This window comes from Carcharodon carcharias, chromosome 20, assembly GCF_017639515.1.
Source record: "Carcharodon carcharias isolate sCarCar2 chromosome 20, sCarCar2.pri, whole genome shotgun sequence".
Lineage (NCBI taxonomy): Eukaryota > Metazoa > Chordata > Chondrichthyes > Lamniformes > Lamnidae > Carcharodon > Carcharodon carcharias.
Genome location: NC_054486.1, coordinates 14,357,274 through 14,382,344, shown reverse-complemented (window position 1 = coordinate 14,382,344; position 25,071 = coordinate 14,357,274). Strand labels below are relative to the sequence as shown.

General features: G+C 43.3%; 1 protein-coding gene across 4 annotated transcripts in view; it reads left to right on the top strand.

Moving 5' to 3' along the window:
* The window catches only part of LOC121292720 (alpha-(1,6)-fucosyltransferase), a 748,838-nt gene that overhangs the window by 799 nt on the left and 722,968 nt on the right, over positions 1-25,071 (top strand). The window contains exon 2 of one of the 4 annotated variants that reach the window (XM_041215037.1): positions 1,768-1,794. The exons of the other annotated variants lie outside the window; for them this stretch is intronic. The gene's annotated coding sequence lies outside the window, so the exon portion shown is untranslated. The remainder of the gene's footprint in view (positions 1-1,767; positions 1,795-25,071) is intronic. 4 annotated transcript variants of the gene reach the window in all.

The window sequence follows — 25,071 nt, the reverse complement described above, 5'->3', positions numbered from 1 at the left end:
ACGCGTCAGGTTATTCATTACAGACAGAGGAGGGAAACGGGAGGCTCTTCGTCCAATCTGAAGTCTTTAAAAGTCGATTGGTTTCTGAGAAAGAGGGAGTATTTTTTTGTAAAATATATTGTAGTACTCTTCTCCCCCCCCCCCCTTTAATAAACTACCAGCGGAAATTCTGAATAGCTTTTAAATTATCATGTTTCCGCTTGGAATGAGAAATCGTGTTGTACAAGCCAGACATACATCACGGATAAGTTTGCCTGGGTGTATTTGGTTCAGTAGCTGTCTGGGTGGTGCGTTATAGGCGGATTAACATGTGAAATTGGCGATTGCTTGTGAACTAATGTTGTCCTACAAAGAGGAACGGGAATTTCTGTTTTGTTTCCACCCCCTCCCGTTGAATCTATACAGGGAAAAGTATCATATTTGACCAGGGTTTTGTTGTGGGGGTTTCCAAGTTGAAAATGACAACATGCTGAAGTGGGAAAATAGTCTCTCCTGACTTAACAGCGCAAGATTTAAGGAAAATGTGTTCCGCTTTGGGTCAAACGGAAAGGAGCAGTGCTTTTAGGCACAGAATAGTAACTTGATTCGTCGGAGTAGTGCACCCAGCTCATGACCCAGATGTACCAGTAAATAGTTCTCAGAGACTGGGTTCAGAGAGGGGGTGGTTGTTAAGTGAGGAGCTGAACGGGAGGAAAGCGGAGATAAAGGAACGGCTTATGTGCTCCTCGCGAACGGTCAGTATCCAAATTTAATGGATGGCGCACAACTGGGATTGATTTCTGGTCCTTTCAGTGGCGTTCAGAGCCAGCAGTTGGAGGAGGTGCATTGAAGAGGTTGGAGTGAGCCTAACGGAAGTGGTAAGGATTGGGTTAAAGGAAAGAAAGGCATTTATACATAGCTTGCATACAATAGGCATCACTGAACATTACTCGAGACTAGATGACATTATGGATACAATGTAAAAACGCAGACAGATGCATCTTATTCCTACGCTATCAACCCAATATAAGCCAGAAATTGACATGAGTTCACAGTATCAGAATTAGTGATTGTGGCGCAGGATTGCTTTCTGATCCAGTGTTCAGTGGTGCCCCATAGAGATGCTGCATCTGATGCTCAGTCTTGATTCTTACTGAAACAGTGGAACCTTGCAGAATGCATGTACGCACATGTGTAATTGTATTTTGCTGTGGTAAACTTCATAAGACTGAGTGAATTGACAGAGTATTGCTGAAGCAGCACTCTGGTCTCGAAAGAATGAGCATAAGAAGACAATCTCAGAGTTGGATCAAGTGCTGCATGTATGCATAGTACACATATGAGCCACACTTCAGATTTAACCCAGGAAAGCAAGCCTAGAGCAATAAACTACTGAAAGATATTATCAGTGTATTAGGAGCAAATTGATTGCTTAAATGACACAGAAGGCAGCCATTCAGCCAGTGCCAGTACCGGCCTTTTGAAAGGACTATCCAATTATTCCCAACTCCCTGCTTTTTCCCTGGAGCATTGCATTTTTTTCCCCCCGTCAAGCGTTTACCCAGTTTTCTTTTGAAAGTTATTATTGCATCTGCTTCCACCGCCCTTTCAGGGACTTCATTGCATTCCAGATGATGGATGATGATAGCCTAATGATGGGGAAATTTGCAGTAAAAGCATTAAGGACATTCAGAGGGGATTGTGGTTTAGTGACCTGTCTTGTGTACTTACTGCTGTCTCAAAATTGTGCATGTGCACATAAATGATTGCTGTTTTTCTTTTGCAAAGGTGACACTTTACCTGAAATGCCGCATTGTAAGTGCATCACATGAAACCTCAGATTGTTATTTGTTGACCAGAGTAAAGATGAGTTTGGTTTTAATGAGAAAATCATATTAGATATTAAACATGTTTTGTCTGATTGTTTGTAAAGCTGAAATCTGTGCTACAAATCTACATGATGCTGCCTTACCCATTAGGCAAATCAATGCCTTGATGGATCGAGGGATGAGTGTTAAATGTGACCTGGTTTCAGGCTGTGCGACTGTTTAAAATTAATCTTTTTTTAAAACTTAAATACTGTTTTAGAAATATGGATGGTTTAACACTGGTCATAGCCAGTGAGAAGTAACGTGTTATTTTTGCCAATGTATATTTAACTAGTTGGTACTGAAGAGAACAATGCTGTGATTGCTAACCTAGTCGGAAGGATTTTCTCCCAATATGAATCCCACTGATGGGCTTGGGGAGAAATTTGAGTGCAACTGTGAACAGATATTATGGTTTCCAGATCACAATTGAATATTGCGCCAAATAAGAATGATAATTTGTTTAAGATATAACATTGTTTGGTGACTTGCTTTAGACATTGAGACTGTCAGCTGTGTGGCCTGGTGGGGTAGCTGATATTTTTAAAAAAAAATGCCTGTATTTACTTACTTTATGGTTTAAGTGTTTTTTAAACATGTAAAAAAAACCTGTTCAATTAGGGCATTTTTTTCTGTGGGATGCCTTCGGTTACTGTCTGAGCGTAGTTATTACCAGGTGATACAGCCTAGCACTTAGTGGCAGGCACTAGATGTCGGCAGACACAATATTAGCTGATGCTGATACCAGCAGGCAGACAGACAGAAAAAGTAGGATATTCTGTTCGTGTTTCCGATTAGGCAGTTACCTAGCTACGTCAGATTCTTTAAATTAATAAAACAAATAATATAAAGTATGCAGGTCTTGGACGAGGCTTCTGGTGATTTATTGTAAAGAATATATACTTTTGAATTCTGTTAAGCAGTGCAGTGAGTGAATAGGTTTATTTGCCAAGTACTATCACCTGCCCCAAGGTAATGCTATATGCATGACATTCTTTAATGTCAGAAATGTTAATAGTAGATGAAGCTTGCACAGAACATGTAAATTTCGATCAATTTCAGTTTTTCAAAAGGCCGGAAAGGCTTTCATGCTCAAATTAATCTACCTACTAGCTTCTGTGGCATGACACTTGATACAGTTGAATGTATAAGCTTGTGTATTAAGTGGACACCTCATCCAAAAATGCAGCGGAGTGATAGCAAAATAAAAGGAAATCTGCTATTGATTTCAGTGCCTTGCAGTTATTTCTGATGTGGATTTTCAAAGTTATTTGGTTGTTGGGATGGTGTGGGAGAGGTGTGTGATCTGGTGGGGGAGCTGCTATAAAAGAAAAGCACGCACGTATTTACTTACTTTTACGATGTCAGTGGTTTTTAAACTTAAGAAAAGCCAGCGATGATGCTGTTGATGCTGTATTGATTAGCCCTGTTTGAGGGGTGTTATGCCACAGCTGAGCTGCTCACACCCCAAAAGGAAACTTGAAACAACTGCCACAACTGTTTTGCAATTTGTATACATTTCGAGATCGGGGGACTTTGAATTCAGTAAAAAGAAGGCCACCTAGTCTTATAGGTTTCTGACAAAACCAACTTAAATCTTTTATATATCGAAGAAATTATTTTAAGCACATAGACCTACAAATTACGACTATGATAACTTCTAAATCCCCTAATTAATCTGACTGCCAGTTACACCTCCGTTAAGACAACAGTAAGACACACAGATTTTAAAAGATCCAGGCAAAGTAACATACAATACCCTGAGCAGTCAAATTCAAAGTGAGTTTTTCTCAGCTTCGGTTCCTTGAAGACAGCAGCTTGAGGCTTAAATACTTAAGGCTTTTCACACTTGTGTTAGGTCTTAGAATGCCTGCCCTTATACACAGCCTTCTCTCCTTTATACATATTTTCCCCCTTGAATGCAAATTCCCATTGTTTCACTATGCCTTTGGACTTGACCTCTCTAATAATAAAAATTTATCATAGTACCAATTTTACCAGTAATCTTAGGGAAAAATAAACACACTGTTTATTAACTTCTCCTCCTGGCTAGGTGAAACATTTCACCCGCCTCTTTTGAATTCAAGTTAGTCTGATTTATTTAAAAATGCAAATGTTCCCTTCAAGCCTCACATTCTAAAACTTCCCCCATGTTTACCTACTTAACATTTCAAACCTAGCTTATCTTCTGATACATCAAAGCCTTTAGACCAGCTGCCTTTAATTCAATTAAGTCACACATGACACACTTTTTCTGTGTCTCTCTGTGTCTCTGTGTCTCTCTGTGATCCATAGACACAGACTCTTCAATTACTCTGCTGTACAAATTCCAATAACATTATGAAAATGATTATAGCTTCCTGACAAGAGGTGACTGAAGATCAGTGGATGAATCAAGGATAAGGCAGCAGTCACTTAAATTCATACAGTGCCTTTTGAATTGCAGTTTATCTGAGATTGGGTAGGTGGCCTGATAAAACAGGTAGTGGAGAGTTGCAGAGAGGTGATTGAGGAACAGGGCTGGGTGTTGTCAACATGGGTATGGAAGCTAGATGTAAGCCTTTATGTTGCCAAGGGGCAGCATGTCGATGAAGGAGAAAAAAAGGCCAAGGATAGATCTTTGTGGTGGGGAGTCTGGGAAGGGAAACCATCGCTGGAGATACTTGACTTATGATTGGATAGAGGGGCACTGAGTGAGGGCAGTCCCACTGCATTGGAGGAGGATGATGTAGCCAACTGTGCTAAAGGCAACATAGGGTTTGAGAAGGAAGTAAAGGGAAAAAGTACAACAGTCTCTTTCCCCTCTTAAGCACACCCTAGGGATCGGGGATGATTCGCTTCCATTCTGGCTCAATAACCAGAGTTGCGGCCACAGAGGCTGTCCATTTGTGACTCTGACTAAGAACATTTCAGTACTGTGACAATGATGGAAACCTGATTGGAGAGATTCACATATGGAAGGGGTGAAAGAATGAGCCAGGAGAACAGTGGGGACATTAAAACAGAGATTACCAGAAGGGACTATAGAGAGAGAATAAAAGGGCAATGAATGCGAATCAATGTCTTTATGACTGAATGGGCAGCCCTCCTTGTTTTGTCATAATGATGTACCCAGAAGTGTAAGCAAAAGGTTTGCTGACCACTTCATAATGCAAACAGTACACATTTAGGAGAATAGGGAAATGCAGAGATTTTATAAAAATTAAAACCTGGGTTGAGCCTCATTGTGGCTTTTTAACTCAGTGAGATCATCAAAGTAAATTTAAAGCGACCAGTTTTCTTTTGTTTACCTGCCATTCACAGCACTATAGGTGTACCCACACCACATGGACTGCAACGGTTCGAGAAGGCAACTCACCACTATCTTCACAAAGGCAGTTAGAGATAGGCAATAAATGCTGGCCTAGCCAGTGACAGCCACATCCCATGAATGGGCATGCAATAAACTTATTTGTAGAGTCAAATTGCAACAGGATTGAACTGGATCAAGATCAACATTCATTATTTACAGCATACATTGAAAATATTTTCTGTGATTGCTACCCAAATAATAATAATTGCAGAACTTTCACTACGTGAGTGTTTAAAAATAAAAGCATCCGTTCTAACTAATGATTCAGCATTCTTTCTTAGCCATTCCCAGAATAGTCAGGAACCTGCATCTCTATGTGTTATTCTTAGGTTTTACTGATGTTTTGTGTTGCAGTAATCTGGGTGAAGCCGTTGAGTGTTAAAGTTTCAGGGGAGAGCTTCAGATTCAGAAGCTAAAATGAGATAAGTGTCTGCTGGTCAATTAATTCCCACTCTGAAAGGAAGAGTCTGACAGGAAAGATTTGTTTTATTTTCAATTTATCACTTTTTTTATCTCATCATATAAAGCTGTCACCTTTTTTTTGTCAAATTCATAACAGAATGAAGAAGTCTGGAGGAGAGGATGGGGAGAGTTCTAGGTTGAACTCTTATTAGAATTGTAATGTTTTTTACATTAATGATAGAAAAGCCTAATATCTAAAGCCTGTACATCATGACATAAGCCAATGGAAAAAAAACTGACTTGGATTTTAAAATCAGACTTCCGTTGTCTGATCTGTGTTACATAAATTTCCAGATGGCTGAGTCCAAAATTGGACTGTTGTCAAAAAGCAGCTGAGGGATACTTCTACGAATCGATCATGCAATAGGAACTTATATGTTGTGCTATTGGGACTCTTCAGAATAAGGGTCCACATAAGCGGGATGCAGTATGTGTCACTCACCCAATATTTGGTCAGAATTTTTTTTTAAAACTTAGTGTATCGTGAGCAGGACCATAGAAGCCTTACTTGTTAAGATGACTCTTCATTGTCTGACGCTTGGGGTGGAATTTTGAATTGTTTTAAGAGGGCAGCTCCTGGGCTGGGCAGTCGCTTAACCCTGCCCCCCTCGAGGTGGTGTGCAAGTTTCTTGATGTGAGACTGGCACATTCAGGTTTTGGAATGTGTTGGCAGGTTCTGGAAGAGGCACCCCACCCAAACATCTTTAAATGGCCACTTGAGGCCATTGAATAACTTGTCGGGTCATTGGGGGGAGGGAACAGACTTGGATTTTTGTTTCACGGATCAGGATGGACACGCTGTCAGAACTGTGGCTTGGAATGGGGGGTGGAGGAGAGGGGCGATGAACATAGTTGGGAGCGGTCTGCAGTGGCGGGACCGAAGCAGAGGGCAGTATTGAAGAGATGGCCCTCAAGTGTTGGCAGCAGCAATGAAGCAGAATTGTGCGCGACAGCAAATTGCTGAGGTATGCTGGAGAAGTAGGTTTCAATACAGGCCAAATGAAAAACACACCATTCTGGTAACACACTGGCAAGAGTATTAGCATCTGTAAAAAAAAAATGGACAAGTTAATATTTAAAGTGCAGGCCCTTCTTATGGCTACCCTTCCTTATCTCTCCTCCTTTGGATTAATGTTTATTTTTCCTCTTGCCTTTGGGAGGTTTCTCTGCATTCATGGTGTTACATGAATGGAAGCTTTTTGTCATTGTTAGAACCAAGTAGATCTGCAGCTGAGAGGGCACTTTTTCTTTTCCCTATGGGATGCGGTTCATGGACCTGCTGCCTTTGGTTGCACGGTGGGGGGGCAGGGGACTTCCTTGCCCATGCCCTCCGCTAAGATTGTGATTCCGTTTTGTGGATGAACAGTAGCCTCAGCCCACATCTGGCTTGGTCCCGCTTACTTTCCACATCTGTCATCGCTAATTAGGTGGTGAAGGTGACTGCTGGCTAATTAAGCACTTTGTATATCAAAATTACAGCGTGTACCCGTTTCCATGTGGTGCAGCGTCAAGACCTGGAAGGCATCCAAGGTTAAAGCTCTGACCCAACAATTGAAATCTTGCCCCTGATGATGGTCCAACGTGCCCCCTCCCCTCACCAGCATCTTCCACTCTGGACCATCATAGCCCAATTTTCAGGAGATAACTTTTAAAGAAGGCAACAATTTTATATTTACTGTATAGACCTGTGGAAAAGTCGACCCATGATTTTTGACTTCAAGTCATTTTTCACATACCTCACTTAAAAGTCGACCTTACTTTTTCAGGGTCAAAATTTCAGAACCAAAGTATAATCCTGGGGATGGTTTAGGACGTGAAAATCACAAAAATTGTCAAAGTGCTTTTCATACATTCATGGGGTGGTGAGAGTCTGTTTTTATTGAGCCTGTTGTCTTTGTAAAATAAATGATAAATAATATCAATTCTTTAATGTTGTTTCTCACGGGCAGTAAGCTTCATGGCAAAACCTGGATGCGGCTTGGTGTCTGATGAAGGAGAGGTAGAAAAAATAAATGCAGTTTTTCGAACAATTTATTCTTGAAATATTTTATCTTTTTCTGGGAATTCTGGTTATCATTTTTATTTGAACCTGAAAGTAGAAGCATTGTTGTTACAATCGATTCTCAAATGCGAGTCACATAGACTGTTCCTTCTTCCGGAGCCTTGCCCTAAGAGGGCATTGGTAACCTTGGATTTCCATTATATCAGTCCATGTTGGGAATGTGGAAATCGAAACACAAGATCAACCATGATCTTATTGAATGGTGGAGCAGGCTCGAGGGGCCGAATGGTCTACTCCTGTTCCTATTTTTTATGTTCTTATTATGCTTGGCAAAGTATGCAGTGGTTTGCCATTGCCTTCTGCAGTATGGCTGATCAGGAAACCCTCCTGCTCTTGCCGCCTGCTATTAGCCAAATTGGAAGGATTTACATGCTGATAATCAACCTGTTTGGCCACATTATGAACGCACCTTCCATGGCTGCCAAGTCCTGAAGTGGGATATGAACCCAGAGCTTCTGGCCCCAGAGGTTGTGATGCTACCACTGCGCCACAAGACCTCCGCTCATGTAGACTACACAATCCAAATTTGAAATTTAGAAGTCGAAGAGCAAGGGGGTGGCTTTCACTTATCAATTTTATGAATTACTGGTGTTTTCATCATTCCTTATGGAATTTTTTGTTTTTTACTTTATTCCATTGATTATTTAAAAGATGAAAATAGATGATGGGATCTTGTTGTACAATAGACAAGGCAAATAATGACTACCAACAGTTGAAAGCAAACCTATGACTTTGTATTTGATTGAGCAATTGTAGCTTTTGGATTTCACTTAAGATTTTGTTTTGGTCTTTGTTTTGTGCTGAGTGGGCCCAAATCAAGCACAATAAGATTATTATTGTGAGGATTAACCCTTAAATTTTGAAGTGAAAAAAAATCGTTTTAAAAAGTGTGACTTTTACATGGTTTTAATGTAATCAAACATCTTGTCCACTTCACAGGACTTTATAAAGCAAACTTTGGCATTGAGTCACTTGAGATATTAGGGCAGATTGTTTGTTTAAAAAGCTAGGTTTTAAGGAGTCTCTCAAAGAAGGAAAAAGAGGCGGAGAGGTTCAGGGAGGAAGTTCCAGAACTTGGGTCCTTGGCATCCAAAGGCACAAACACCAATTGTGGAGCAATGAAAAAAAAATCAGGGATGGGCAAGAGGCTCGAACTGCGAGAGCTCAGAGATCAGGGGAAGGTTGTCGGGCTGGAGGTGATTAGAGATAGGGAGGAGTGAGGCCATGGAGTTATTTGAAAAAGGAGGAAGAGAATTTGTAAATTGAGGCATTGCTTAACTGGGAGCCAGTGTAGGTCAGTGAGCACAGAGTTTGTGGGTGAATAGGACTTGGTGCAAGTAAGGTCACGGGCAGCAGAATTTTGGATGACCTCAAGCTTACTGAGGGTAGAATGTGGGAGACCAGCCAGGAGCGCATTGGAATAATCAAGTGTATAGGCAATAAGGCATGGACAAGGGTTTCAGCAGTGGATGAGCATGTGAGTCGGGCAATGTTACAGAGGTGACAATTGACAGTTTAAAGTGGTGCAAGGAAATTACATTGGGAGCTTTGAAATTCTTGAAAATAACTTTTGTATCAAGGTTGTTTTCAAAAATGAGTATTCATGAAAAAAGAAAACTAAGATTAGAGGATTTAACCGAACTGTCTGTTAAATGTGTGACTATTTTAAGTGAAGACGATGAAACCTAAGGTGTCCGAGGTGGAGCATCAGGTGCTGTTATATGGGAACAATGTCTTTGTCTTTGCTTAATTGTCTATAACAAAAAGATGAGCATTCTGATATTGACAGTGATATTGAATAATGTCTCTGGTGTCTGAGCTAGAGAGCAAAGGTCTTGTGGAAATAATTATGCCAAACTGCTATCCAGATATTAGGTCACAAGATGTGAAGGTAGGATTCCCAGCACTCCAGGATTGGCCTGGCATCCCCAGGAGTGGAAAATCAATCTCCAGGACACTGCTGGGTGTAACCCTGGAGAAAAATCATTAGGGCATTAAAAAAGATAGGCTTCTTTCTTCTTTTTCTTTGTATTTCTCTTCCCCAGATATAAAAATATTGAAAATGGACAAAAGTGGCTTTTCGGCTGACAGTCAAGCACCATCCAATTGGGTCATAAGTCTTTTTGCTTTCCAATTAGCATAGGAAGGCAGTGCATCACGACTAATGGCTGGAGCATGGGAACAAGTCATGTGATGAAACCTCTAGGAACATAGTTACTCACAGTTGGCAACTCTATTTGAATGCCTTGTCTCTGTAACGTGTTGATAACCTAGCTGGGTGTTTGACTTAAGCAGGCAGGATTGCTGATTTCAGAAATGCCTGTTTCCTGATATGAGAGAGATGATGGAATGCAGGACTGGAGATGGTTGAAGGAAGGAGAGTGATTGTGAGAATGGGCAAGTGTGTTGGTTTAAACTCACTGCTCGTGGGGAGGATGAACACCTACTTGGCTGAACGTTGTCTTGTTTTTTAAAATTCGTTTATGGGTTGTGGGCATCACTGTCTAGGCCAGCATTTATTGCCCTTGAGAAGCTGGTGGTGAGCTGTCCTCTTGAACTGCAGGCCATGTGGTGTAGGTACACCCACTGTGCTGTTAGGGAGGGAGTTCCAGGATTTTGTCCCTGCGGCCGCGATATATTTCCAAGTCAGGAAGGTGAGTGGCTTGGAGGGTAACTTCCAGGTGGTGGTGTTCCCATGTCTCTGTTGCCCTTGTCCCTCTAGATGGTAGTGTTCGTGGGTTTGGAAGCTGCTATCTAAAGAGGCTTGGTGAGTTTCTGCAGTGCATCTTGTAGATGGTACACACTGCTGCTACTGTGCGTCGGTGGTGGAGGGAGTGAATGTTTGTGGAATGGGTGCCAATCAACTGGGCTGTTTTGTCTTGGATGGTATCAAGCTTCTTGAGTGTTGTTGGAGTTGCACTCATCCGGGTAAGTGGGGAAAATATTTCATCACACTCCTGACTTGTGCATTGTAGATGGTGGATAAGCTTTTGTGAATCAGGAGGTGAGTTACTTGCTACAGGATTCCTAGCCTCTGACCTGCTCTTGTAGTCACAGTATTTATTTGGCTGGCCCAGTTCAGTTTCTGGTCAATGGTAACCCCCAGCATATTGATATTGGGGGATTCAGCGATGGTGATGATATTGAATGTCAAGGGGTGAAGGTTAGATTCTCTCTTGTTGGAAGAAAAATCATTGATGAAGATGGTCGGACCAAGGACACTATCCTGAGGAACTCCTGCAGTGATGTCCTGGAGCTGAGATGACTGACCTCCAACAACCACAACCAACTTCCTTTGTGCTAGGTATGACTCCAACCAGCAGAGAATTTTTCTCCTGATTTCCCATTGACTCGAATTTTGCTAGGGCTCCTTGATTCTACACTTGGCCAAATGCTGCCCTTGATGTCAAGGGCAGTCACTCTCACCTCACATCTGGAGTTCAGCTCTTTTGTCCATGCTTGAACAAGGCTGTAATGAGGTCAGGAGCCGAGTGCCCTTGGAGGAACCCAAACTGAGCATCAGTAAGCAAAATATTGCTAAGCAAGTGTTCTTGATGGCACTGTTGATGACCCGTTCCATCACTCTACTGATGATCGAGAGTATACTGATGGAACGGTAATTGGCCAGGTTGGATTTGTCCTCCAGTACATACCTGGGCAATTTTCCACATAGCTGGGTAGAGGCCAGTGTTGTGGCTGTACTGGGACAGCTTGGCTAGGGGCACGGCAAGTTCTGGAGCACAAGCCTTCAGTACTATTGCCGAAATTTTATCAGGGCTCATAGCCTTTGCAGAATCCAATGCCTTCAGCTGTTTCTTGATATCATGTGGAGTAAATCGAATTGGCTGAAGACTGGCACCTGTGATGCTGGGGACCTCCGGAGGAGGCCGAGTTGGATCATCCACTCGGTACTTCTGGCTGAAGATTGTTGAAAATGCTTCAGCCTTATCTTTTGCACTGATGTGTTGGGCTCTTTCATCATTGAGGATGGGGATATTTATGGAGCCTCCTCCTTCAGTGAGTTGATTAATTGTCCACCACCATTCACGACTGGATGTGGCAGGACTGTAGAGCTTAGTTCTGATCCGTTGGTTGTGGAATAGCTTAGTTCTGTCTGTCACTTGCTGCTTATGCGCTTTGGCACACAAGTAATCCTATGTTGTAGCTTCATTGGGTTGACACCACATTTTTAGGTGTGCATGATGCTGCTCCTGGCTTGCCCTCCTGCAGTCTTCATTGAACCAGGGTTGATCCCCTGGCTTGGTGGTAATGGTCGAATGGGGGAAGATGCTGGGGAATGAGGTTACAGATTGTGGTTGAGTACAATTCTGCTGCTGGTGATGGCCCACAGTGCCTCATGGATGCCCAGTCTTGAGTTGCTAGCTGTGTTTGAAATCTATCCCATTTAACATGGTGGTAGTGCCACATAACAGGATGGAGGGTGTCCTCAATGTGAAGATGGGACTTTGTCTCCACAAGGACTGTATGGTAGTCACTCCTACTGTGTGAGCAAATAGGCGGGAGTAATGTGCTGGTGCATTGCACAAAATTTCACGTACATTCCGTGTGGGTGTTTAGTTATATTTGTTGAAGATTAGTAACAAAATGGATTGAGGAATAACAAGCCTTTAGGTAACTATCAATGTTGACTGCTGGGAGGTGCAAGGTGTGAGTCCCCTTTTCTGTGTAGCTCCCCATTTCAGTGGGAATTGGTTTATTTCCATTTGTCACCTTTTCCCTCCTTTTTTCCCTCATCCCCAACCAGCCATTGCAGTCTCCTTTCAGTCAGTAGGGCTGAGGCCAATGGATTCAGCGTAATTGTACTGAATTTCAAATCCATTTTTTTCTGCCCTACACATACTGATAATGGTAAGTGCCCTAAAGTAACTGATCAACAATGGGCAGAACTGTACCAGGTTGGAAAGATATATATTATTTATATTAATTTCTTCAAGTTAATTTGCAATGCTGCTGACTTGGAATTGAACTTGCAGTTGGTAGATTTTGATGGGCAGTTGTCTGGGGTCGGCAATGTTGTGATTCAAAGCAGGCAGCTGTCCCGTGGCTTGTTTGGACTCAGCATGATTGAGGCCTACCAGGCAGTTTAAGCTCTGCCTGAGAGCTCTGCTCAACACACACTATTCCCTGATACTGCAGTGGGCAATGATTTGATTGCGTTACTGCCTTATAATTAACCACCTTCTGTACAATCCCATTCTGTTTTTATTTGGAAATTAAGAACTGATCTTCTGTGAAAATGAGGCCCTTTATGACTCTGCTGACATTTTTTCAGCCAAATCTAGTTGTTTTTTTCAATCAGTTGTTTAATTAAACATGACATCAAAAAATGCTTTATTTTAAAGCCTTCTGGATGAATTAATGGTTAAGGACTAACATGTCTTTAATTGAAGATTACGTTTTGTGGATCTGGATTATTCATGTCTGAAATGTGTTATTACTTTATTCATTTACTTTCAATGTATTGGTTTGCAGGACTCAATTAAATTGGTGCATATTTGTATCCAGTTTGCATATCTACAATCCCCCTAATCATTTCTAAGTTGGAGCTGGTACAGTGATATTTGTTGCCTAAAGTTATGAAAGCTAGTAAAAGCACTTCAACTTTTACTTAGTAACGTTGCTTTTAGTCTTCCTTTGTTGAACTTGCAAAACGATATGAACTGTAAACGATGGAAGGGATTTATAGAATCATTGAATGGTTACTTGGATCGAAATCCAGCAAGGCCTAGATAGAAATGTTGGCTGTAAATATCCAGTGTGGCCTTCCTGGTGAGTCAGATGGTCAATCCCACATGAATTAGAAATAAGCTGCCTGTTGCACACAAAGGGCCATAAGGTTTGGGGAATGTTAATGGGAAAGCTAATGTGCAGAGGAACTTCCGATATGGTCTTTTGGCCAGACAAATGCAAGGAAATGTTGAGGAAAACACCAGGAACTCTTCATTGCATTCGTCAATCTGACCTAAGCATTTGACACAATAAATAGTGAGGCTTTGTGGATTGTGCTCCAATGATTTTGATGTCCAAGAAACTTCTTCACTACTGTGAATTGCTTAATGCTGATACGATTGCTATTGTCTTGAGTGAAGGTCTGAAACAGACACCTTCATAATGCAAATTGGGGTCAAGCAAGGCTGTGTGATCGGCCCTGTACTATTTACAATCTACCTGACAGGCTATTCATCTCATCCAAGGTCAATTGGCCTCTGGTCTTAGTATTAAATATCATCCAGATGGAAAACGCTTTAACCTCGATCACCTCTATGCCAAAACTGAACTGGCCACTCTAGGTATGTGTTGGATGACTGTTGTGTTGTTGCCCACTCTGCACAAGATTTGTAAGCCACTCTTGATCTCTTCAACTTTGCATATAAGAAACTAGGCCTATGCTTGAATGTTGCCAAATCAAAACTCTTATCAACCCACACCTGCTTGGCCAAGTATTCCATCTCCCATATAGGTTGAAGGAGAGTCTCTGCAATATGTTGAGCACTTCCTATACCTCAGCAGCCACCTCTCTCAAAAAGCCACCATTGACAAGGAGATCCAGCACTGGATCAGCGGCACCAATTCTGCCTTCTACAAACTACCTCAGTGAGCATTTGACATCAAAAGTCCTAATATACGGAGCAATTGTCACCATACTGTTGCAGAGAGACCTCGATTATGTATCAGTGACACACAAGAGCGCTAGAGAAATTCCATCAGGAATGCCTGCACCACATCCTCCAGATTCGAATGGGAGGACCATTGAGCAAATACTAGTGTCCTTCTTGAAGCCAGCTCCACAAGCATACAGGCCAAACTCAAATACAGGGCGCTGGAAACACTGTCCTCATGACTTAAAATGTCTCCACTTCCCGCCAGGTCCTGTTTTCCCAACTCTCAAATGTCTAATGTTCCGGGGGGGACAAAGAAAACACTTCAAAGACGCTCCGAAGCTCTGAATGAAGCGCAGCAGCATTAACCTTGACAACTGGGAGGAGCTTGCTACCAATTCCTCAGAAAAGTGACAACTTGGCCATCAAGCTGCATTATGTTTTGAGTTCCAACACCTTATCGATGAGGCAAAGAAGAGGAAGCAAATCCAGAACTCTGGATCGCACCACCTCATCAGATGCCCTGCCACATGTGTCCGAAGAATCTCCGGGTGGAGAATCGGCCAGTTCAGTCAGATGAAGACCCGTGGCAGAAACTCACGACCCTGAGTAGACACCATCCTTGAATTGAGGGACGGTCGATGACTGGTGCAACAGCAATACGTGTGCTTTGTCAAGGTGGGAGTTGACATACATATTTGAATATAACAGAAGGAGCTGCACAGTATATCTGATAATTGACCAGACAATGGTCTTTGACATTGTTCGATTAAAATGGCAACACCAACACTTCTCACTTTTAAACAGAAAAAAAATGACCAGTCAAAATCCATTTTCACCACCAACGGGATATACAATCAATCAGAAGTACCTCGTGCTTCAGTCTGAGATTAAAGTGTGTAGTCGTGTATACATGTAAGTCTCATAAACAGGCAGTCTCACCTTCCCTCCTAAGGTCTGGACACATTACTAAGCATCAATGACATGAAAGAACCTTGGATGCAATTATGTGGAAAGCCTTTTATTAAACCCACTAAGTAAGAGTCTACACTTACATGAGTCGCTTAGTAAGACTGACACGCAGGAGCTCATTCCCAGGTGGTCAGCCTACTGAACAAGTTTTCCTGCATGACTTCCCATCACTGACCAATTCACACTTGCGGGCTGCAGCAACAATGTCCTTGTGGGCTCTGGCTTTATACCCCTTCCCGACCCTGCGGGTCATCTGATTGGGTTTCAGTGCCTTATCAACCCCACCATGGTTATGCAAGACCACCTGCGTGAGGACATTTCCTGCTCTCAGCAGGACGGTGTCTCCAAGTGCAGACCCACAATGGGTGTCATATTTGCATCTTGATAAGGCAGGAAGAAAGTCATTCACACACATCCAGAGAGGTCAGTGTCTATGAGATAAAAACAAAAAAACTGCGGATGCTGGAAATCCAAAACAAAAACAGAATTACCTGGAAAAACTCAGCAGGTCTGGCAGCATCGGCGGAGAAGAAAAGAGTTGACGTTTCGAGTCCTCATGACCCTTCAACAGAACTTGAGTTCGAGTCCAAGAAAGAGTTGAAATATAAGCTGGTTTAAGGTGTGTGTGTGGGGGGGCGGAGAGATAGAGAGAGAGAGAGGTGGAGGGGGTTGGTGTGGTTGTAGGGACAAACAAGCAGTGATAGAAGCAGATCATCAAAAGATGTCAACAACAATAGTACAATAGAATACATAGGTGTTAAAGTTGGTGATATTATCTAAACGAATATGCTAATTAAGAATGGATGGTAGGGCACTCAAGGTATAGCTCTAGTGGGGTTTTTTTTTAAATAATGGAAATAGGTGGGAAAAGGAAAATCTTTATAATTTATTGGAAAAAAAAGGGAAGGGGGAAACAGAAAGGGGGTGGGGATGGGGGAAGGAGCTTACGACCTAAAGTTGTTGAATTCAATATTCAGTCCGGAAGGCTGTAAAGTGCCTATTCGGAAGATGAGGTGTTGTTCCTCCAGTTTGCGTTGGTCTTCACTGGAACAATGAGAGCTGGCAAGTGTCTGGTGGTGAGCCACTACTCCAGCGACGTGTGTGTGTTTGTGTGTGTGTTCCCATTCAGCAATGATGCCTTTGGCCGGACTCCTCCTCCCTTTATCCTGATGTCCTCCGCACTCCATGGTCCAACCACCCGGTGTTGAGCTCTGCATTCTGGTCTGCGTCACAACTGGTTACATTTTAACTCTCAAACAGGAATACAAGACGTGTTAAAACACCTTACAGGAATACACAAAAGATCAAAAGGCCTTACATACGAAATGGAGAAAGGGACCATTCCACTGTCGGGCAGAAAATGACTGCAGTTTCGAGTAGGTTGTGAGTTAATGTCATCCATTTTAATTGTTTACCAATGTAAAGACCAGCTGTTTAAGAAGGTAATTCAGGCAAACGTTCATAGAACTATACAGTGCAGAAAGAGGTCACCTGGCCCATCATGCTGTGCTTGCACTCTGATATTTCCACTCTCTTGCCCTCTCTCCTTTTTAAGGTGAGGTCCATTTTTTTTTGGGAATCTTACAGTAACACATCAGAGGTCTCTCCCTCAGTTGTGGAGCATTAGCACTTTCACCAGAGTCCCAATCTCATTCAGGGCTGCACTTCTGAAATTTACAGTTCAGATTAAATAAAACTCGAGCTGCTGTTGCTCTCCAACCTTTTTGTTGTTCTTATAAAGTGTGTTGGCATGTAACTTTGAGCAGCGACAGCCTCGTCTGACACACGGGATAACAGCCATCTAATCTGAAAGCTCTTATTCTTGCCACCACCACCTAGGTGGGTTTCAGCGTGTTAGGATCCTTCTGTTGGTTCTCCCTCATCATTCAGGGGGGGAGGGGTAGCCATTAAACGGCATGTCCCCCAAGCGGGCTGCACAAACAATCCACTTTTACCTTTTTTATTTGGGCCCCGGGACCGGGCCTGGTAGACAGGCCTAAGTGCTCGCTTCTCTCAGGTTAATGAAATGAGTTATGGACCCGCACCATGCGGACTGGCTGCCGCTGTGGTGATCCAAACACGTGCTGCTATTTTCAGCACCGTGGGTTGAACCAGTTTGGAAATTTGACATTGAGCAACGCGTCAGATTATTTGTTTGTGCCACGTCCTCTTTTAGGGGCAGTCTCAGAATCTACAGCCGATCAGGAAAAACCTGGACCACCCCACCTCCCCCCCCCCCCCCCCCCCCCCCCCCCCCCCCCCCCCTCTTGCTGTTGGTGTGTGTATTTTTCAAAGCGCCGCCGGCTGCACTGAGCACCTGCACTGTTAGCAAACGTCCAAAACCACACTGGATAAATCTCCGTCCTGGAAAGTGTTCACGTTCCAGTGACGAGCTGACTAACTCTCACATAGTAAATATTTAGCAGTGTAACAACAAGCCTTTTCAAACTACAACCCTCCTCTCGGCCCCCTAAAAAGACGCCACTCAATTTGAGTTTGTTTGATATTTTAAGCCACGTCGCGCACTGCACTGTATAAACAGGACGCTGGCTGCAAATCATCAGAAGGCCTGTTTCCGTGACCCATATACTAACCAGGTGGCTATGTCTTTGAGTTGTGTGGTCTTTCATCCCAGTCCAGTTTGACTTCTTGTGGAACAGTGTCACTGAGTGTTAAAGCAGCAACACTCAGTGCGGTGGAGTGAGAGAAACTTGGGTTTGGTGGCTACTACACTCTGATTTGTGCAAATGGCACCAAAATGGAGACTTGCGGCATTCCCCCTGCTGGAAGGTCTTCCCGCTCCCACCCTGGCAGTGCTGAGCATTTCAGCTCGCGTATCATGTCGGCTGGCCAGGCCAAATAACGGCCAGCCGGGGTGAAATCGCGGCCAGGGGGCCAATCGCAGCTGGAGGCCCATTTCCCATCTGCTTCCAGGCCCACTGATGGTGGGCCCGATGAACGAAAAATTTAGGCCACAGAGTACCTTTCGTGATCTCAGACATCTGAAAGTGCTTTCACAGCCAACAAAGTACTTTTCCAGCATGTATGTAGGCAACTTGGCAGTCAGTATGCGCACAGTAAGGTCCCACAAACATTGTGTGTGTGTCTGTCTCCTGTCAGCAATAGTAATACATTGTTCAGCACCTGGAACATTTGAGTTGGGAGGCAGCGACTGTTAAATATTTACTATGTTATATAAAAGGGTCAGTGCAAATAACTGATGCCAGGCAGCATCCAGTTAATTGCTGAAGGTGGATGACTAAAGTAAATACACTTAATAGATTAGATTATTGTTTATGACATTGTAACAGACAGCGGTGTGCGGCCAAAGTCCTTTGGCTTAGTTTAGCTTCAGTCTAGAATATTGTGAATGAAGGGAGGTGCCCTGATTGCTTGGGCACTCTCTTTCTTTTAAACATTTTTAAAATGTTGCTGTCTGTGGAATATAGTATTGGTACAAACTACCCCTGTGATTCCAAAACTACTTTCAATGTGATGCCATTTTAACAGTGAAATCTAACGTGATCCCAGACATCAGCAAAAGCAAAACAGCAATAAAACAGCACAATAACATTCAGTGGGTAATTATTAAAGTTTGCATTCATGGAGCAACTTACAATACATATAAATATGAAAGTCTGTGTTTGAACTACTTTGTAAAAGTGTAATTATTTTATGTACTCATGTAGGTTTCAGCCGAGCGCTCCTCATTCCCTAGTGACTGAAGACTCAAACCCCCTCCCTCTATCCTCCCCGCAACACGCACACAATAATCAGACCCTCTTCTCTCTCCCCCCGCAAACAGTAATCAACCTCTTTTCTCTCTCTCCATGCACACCGTGTTCAGTCCCTCCTCTCTCTCTCCCCACACGCGCACACAGTAATCGGACCCTCTTTCATTTCCCCCCACCCCAGCCTCCACGAAGCAGAATATCCAGCCTCGGGTAATGATCCTGTACAACAGGAAAAGAAAGACGGTAAAGTTTTTAAAGCTGCCACTTGCCCGGCTTCCCAGCTCAGCCACACGACCCCACTTGATGCATATCCGGGTGCCATTTGTTAAAAGGCACCTGGGCATCACTGGCACCGTTGAAGGAAGAAGATGGACTTACGGGAAAACTTTTGAAGCTGCAAGATGGACCTCCTCAAAGATGCTGAGGCTGGAAGATCCACCCTTTAGATGCTCCCCCCCACTGCTGTGTTCTCCAGGGTCCATGGTCACCGGAGGCCTCCATCCCAAACTCCGGAGGCTTTCCTCCAGAAGAGCCCTAGGCCTCCTTCAGGTAAGTGGTGATACGTACGCATCACGTTGGTCCAGACGTGTTCAGGACCGGCATGATTCCCGCTGGTGGCGTGGACAATCGGGCAGGGGGGATGGAGATTCTGGTCGGACTTTCATCTGCATCCCATGAACAGGGGAGATCAGTTTCCCGCCAGCCTCTGAACTGTGACCCTCTATGGCAGGCGGGAGCGGAAGATCCCGCCATCATTTGACACCAACTTTTCAGCTTTCGCCGCATTCTACCCCCCCGACTCCGTCCGCCATTTTACCCACCATAGCGGGGCCTGGAAAATCTCCGGCTATCTCTGCGATGCCATTGGGTGGTGTTTGGGTGGGGGTTCACGATCTACAGTTTGGGAACCCCTGAGTTATCCTAAAAGAGAGATCTGGGGGTTTGAGTCTTGTGGTTCCTGCCATTTGAGATCAATAATCCTGCCATTTTTGGAGTACTTGGTTATTTTTTTGTGCCACTAACCCTGGAAGTCTGGCTGTTTGTGACGGGTACTACATTTTTTGTGAAAAGGGGAGGAGGTTAAGACTTTAGTTGAGCTGCTACAATCTCACACCCTTCTCAGCTGGCCAAAGAATTGCCTGTCAAAATTGATATTGCCCATTGTCCTGTGTAGTCACGCTTCCCTTTTTAAAAAATCTGTTTACGTCTCCCCTCTAAAAGTATCAGTGAGTTTTGGTGCAGCATGTGCTCCACTCCACATGATGTAAAGGGCAGGATTTTCCAGCTCCGCTCGCTGTTGGGATCTTCTGGTCCCGCTGCATTCCCCGCGGCAGGTCCCGCCACAGCCGGGCTGGAAAATCCCAGCCAAAGCCTCTCCGATTTAGCAAATGCTTGCTGATCTTTTCATGTCGTTGTTGGAACTTTGCTGGCAGGCACCTTCAGGCCACCTGCCTTTAGAAGGCCCTGTCTGTAAGGAATCATACAGCACTGATACAGGCCACTTGGTCCATCAGAGCTGTGCCAGCTCTTTGAAAGAATGACCAATTTTGCCCCAGTCCCCACCTGCCCTTTCCCCGTAGCCCTGCAAGTTTTTCCCTCTTAATTAGAGATCCGATTCCCTTTTGAAAGTTACGACTGAATCTGAACCCTATCAAACCGAACATGCTCGCGCGCACACACACACACACACCTCTCCCACCCAGACTTGTTTGCCACTTATTTTAAAGTTGCTCTCTGGCTACTGATCCTCCTGCCAATGGAAATTTTTTTTTTGTGTGGAATGTGGGCAACATTTCTGGCCCTCATCTAATTACCCTTGAGAAGGTGGTTGTGGGTAGCTGGCTTGAACCGCTACAGTCCATGTGGAGTTGGTACATCCACAGGGCTGTTTGAGAGGAAGTTCCTGGATTTTGACCTGGTGACAGTGAAGGAATGGCAATCTATTTCCAAGCTGGGATGGTGTATGACTTGGGAGGGGAACCTCCAAATGGTGGGTTTTCCCATGCGCCTGCTCCTCTTGTCCTTCTAGGTGGTAGACGGTGAGGGTGTGGGTTTGGAAGACACTGTCAAAACAGCTTTGGTGAGTTGCTGCAGGGCATATTGTAGTTGGCACACACACTGCTGCCTTTGTGCATTGGTGGTGGAGGGTGTGAATGTTGAAGGTGGTGGATGGGGTGCCAATCAAGCGGGCTGCTTTGTCCTGGATGGTGTTGAGCTTTTTGAGTGTTGTTGGAGCTGCATTCGTCCAGGCAAGTGGAGAGTATTCCATCACACTCCTGACTTGTACCTTGTGGACAGGCTTTGGGGAGTCAGTAGGTGAGTTACCTGCCGCAGAGTTCCTAGTCTGTGACCTGTTTTGTAGCAACAGTATTTGTATGGTCAATGATGATCCCCGAGGATATTAATAGTGCAGAATTCAATGATTATGCCATGGAACATCAAGGGGAGACGTTCATTGCAAGACACTTTTGCAGCACAAATATCACTAATATCAGCCCAAGCCTGAATATTGTTCAGTTCTTGCTGCATCTTGGCATGAACTGCTTCATTATTAAAGGAGTTGCAAGTGAACATAATGCAATCTTCGGCAAACAGCCCTACTTCTTACCTTACTTTGGAGGGAAGGTTATTGGTGAAGCAGCTGAAGATGGTTGGACCAGGGACACTACCTTGAGGAACTCCTACAGCAATGCCCTGGGACTGAGATGATTTGCCTCCAAAAACAATGAACGCCTTGCTTTGTGCTAGGTATGACAACAACCATTGGAGAGTACCCCTCCCACCCCTGCTGCCTCCCTGCGCCACCCCGACCCGCCCCCCCACCATTTCCTGTTGATTTTAGCTTTATTAGGGCTCCTTGTTGCTACATTTGGTTCAATGCTGTTTGATGCTAAAGGCAGTCAATCTTGCCTCACTTCTTGAGTTCAGCTCTTTTGTCTATATTTGGGCCAAAGCTGTAATGAGTGTGCTATGTGTTTCATGATCACAAGAAGCTGTACCCAATGTTTCATGCTTTTTTTTTGTAGGTTTTTTTTCTACAGTCATGGTTGGAACAGGGAGTGGACCATTTGTCTACATGAGTCTGTTCTGCCATTCTGTAGATCACGGCTGATCTATCTCGTGAACCCATCTATCCTATGGTTAGTATAGGCGGTTAAGCATGCACCTATAGGTTTGCAACATTTGCAGGTGAGGGACTCGGAAGTGGGAGAAGAGTATAGTATAAGTGTCAGCCGATAGCATTCAATAAATGTGCAGTTGTTGTAGCTCATTAAGTTTATGCATAATTAAACAAGTCTGTGTTCTCTTTTGTGTTGTTCCATTATGCCCTTCAGTTTCCCCTTACTTGGAAAAATGGGCACTTTTTACACCTAAACAAAAGAATCTGTGATCCCCTCGCTCAGAGTTATGTCATACACAACACAGGCCATGTCATATTATGAATTTTCAGTCAGTACTTTTTAAGAATTAGACACAACCATGATTGGCTGCTGCAAATCATATGACTTTTGGTATTTGGTTGACAGACAGTGTCAAGTCTCTGGTGAATACCTAATTGAGCATGGACATAGATGAGGATACTTCACAGCCATTTATGGAATTCTCACATATAAGTGTTTAAGGATGAGCCCTCATCTAAAAGCTATGGAATTTCCAGACAGACTGTTCATACTGGACAAAAGGGAAGATCTAAACTCAATGGCCACTATCGACATCCCATTCTGTCATAAGGGCCTTCCCCCATCCAAACTAAACTGGATGGGCCTCAGACGTATTAACACAGTGGTCATGTGATTGAAACTGGTTTCAGAGACTGCACCCTTATTACTCCAGGACCCAGCAGATCCATTGGAACCATTAGCCATCAGCTAGTCTGGGAATCAGACTCTGAAACTAGCTGCCAAAGTGCTTAACCTGTTCCAGTTGCCAAGTTCACCTGAGAGCCAATCTCCTAGATATCCAACTACAAGAAACCTTGCAACCTGCTGTGAACCCTTTGCTTTACAAGATCCTCACTTCAACTTTAAATCATCGAATCCATTCAAGAAAACACAGGCTTGCCATGTGGGAGACCAGAAATAATAAATCAGAGACTGAAGTAACTGTAATCTGTAAATCTTTATCTGTATCCAATTTTAGTGTGTACGTGCACATGCACAAGACTGAGTGTGTGCTGTTGCGTTAATTCAGGGTAAGTTTATGAGAATAAATAAATTTCCTTATATTAAACTCACGAAAGTTTGCTGAATTATTTAATTAGAATACACACTCCTTAAGGTTAAGAAAATACACGCTTCTTTCCATGCAAAACATCTTGATTATGGGCAGTAAGAGAGCAAATACATTCTGTCTGTGATAGTTGCTTAATCCTTTGTCTTTCAAAATGTTCCGTCTACATAATTTTTATTGTAGAAGTGGCTTCAAGTTGCGTGCTTCCATCAAACCTTACTTTCACAGCATTTTTGAAGTGTGAATATGGAGACTAGAAGTGTAAGGAAGAGCATTGAGGGGATGGCGATTTCATGAAATTTGGGCGGTGCGTGGGGGTTAGAATGCAAGACAAAAATCTTCGGTAACATGTTCTGTATAATCAACCGACTGTATACTGGAGACAGAGCTACAAGGACCAAATTTGAGATATCAACAATATAATTCATAAATTGTTGTGATCATTTGAAATTTGCCATTCATGCATTTGTCCTGATGAGTGCAAGATGAAAAACTTCAACAACGTGTCTCTTCTGCAATAATTAGACGGGACAGTGAGAGCCTTTTGTTGCAATTTACTCAAATTACAGAGGCAGAGTTGAGAACATTTCAGCACTAAACTGTACCGACTGAGCATGCCTCAACATTGAAGATAATGGTAACTCTTGGAGTTCCATGTAAATACATTCACTTAAATAAAAAAGCTGTTGATTCTATTCTGAAATATCTTTTAACTTTTGAAATATGTGGAATTCTGGGCTTCTGTGTTCATTCATCTGAGAGCAGCCTGGAGTGAAGCGAACACCTAGTGGTTGATGCCAACAACATCAACCCCTGACCCCCACAATTCCATCATCGAGGGCTTTGCGTTCAATCTGATAGAAAGTGATTATGATCTGGCTGAACTTGCCTCTGCTGCCAGTATTAGAAAATGATCAGCAGAAATGGAGCAAGGACTATTAAAACCATCACCAGCTTCTATAATTCCTTCTCCCTCCTCACTAATGAGGCCTTTGTAAGATTAATTTTTCAGTAGCTTGTCTTGCATCATTTGTAAGATTTGAACAGAGTCCAACAATATATTTAATCAGCTAGTTTCACTTAACCATGAACAATTTCTCAAGAATCTGAATAGGATTCAAGGAGTGTGAGAAATGTTGAAGTGCAGTGTTCTTTCTGTGACTATGTTATTGTGTTCTTTTGCTATAGTACTTATATTGTGATGAAGAGGTGCATCTTGAAATGGCTGTTTGACAAACTTTACATACAAACATACAAATTAGGAGCAGGAGGCGACCATTTGGCCCCTCGAGCCTGCTCTGGCATTCAGTAAGATCATGGCTGGCTTCAGCTCTACCTTCCTGTTTACCCCCTATACCCTTTGACTCCCTTTTTAATCAAGAATCTGTTTAACTCAACCTTAAAAATATTCAACGACCCTGCCTCCACTGCTTTCTGGGCAAGAGAATTCCACAGAGTCGTGACCCTCCGAGAAAAATATTCTCCTGATCTCAGTCTTAAATGGGAGACTCCTTATTTTTAAATTATGTCCCCCTAGTTCTAGTCTCTCTTAGAAGGGGAAACATCCTCTCAGCATCTACCCTGTCAGGTCCACTCAGGATCTTAAGTGTATCAATAAGATCACCTCTCATTCTTTGAAACTTCAATTCATACAGGCCCAGCCTGTCCAACCTATCCTCATAAGATAACGCCTTTATCCCAGGAATCAGTCGAATAAGCCTTCTCGAAACTGCTTCGGATGCAATTATATCCTTAAGGAGATCAAAACTGTACACAGTACTCCAGGTATGGT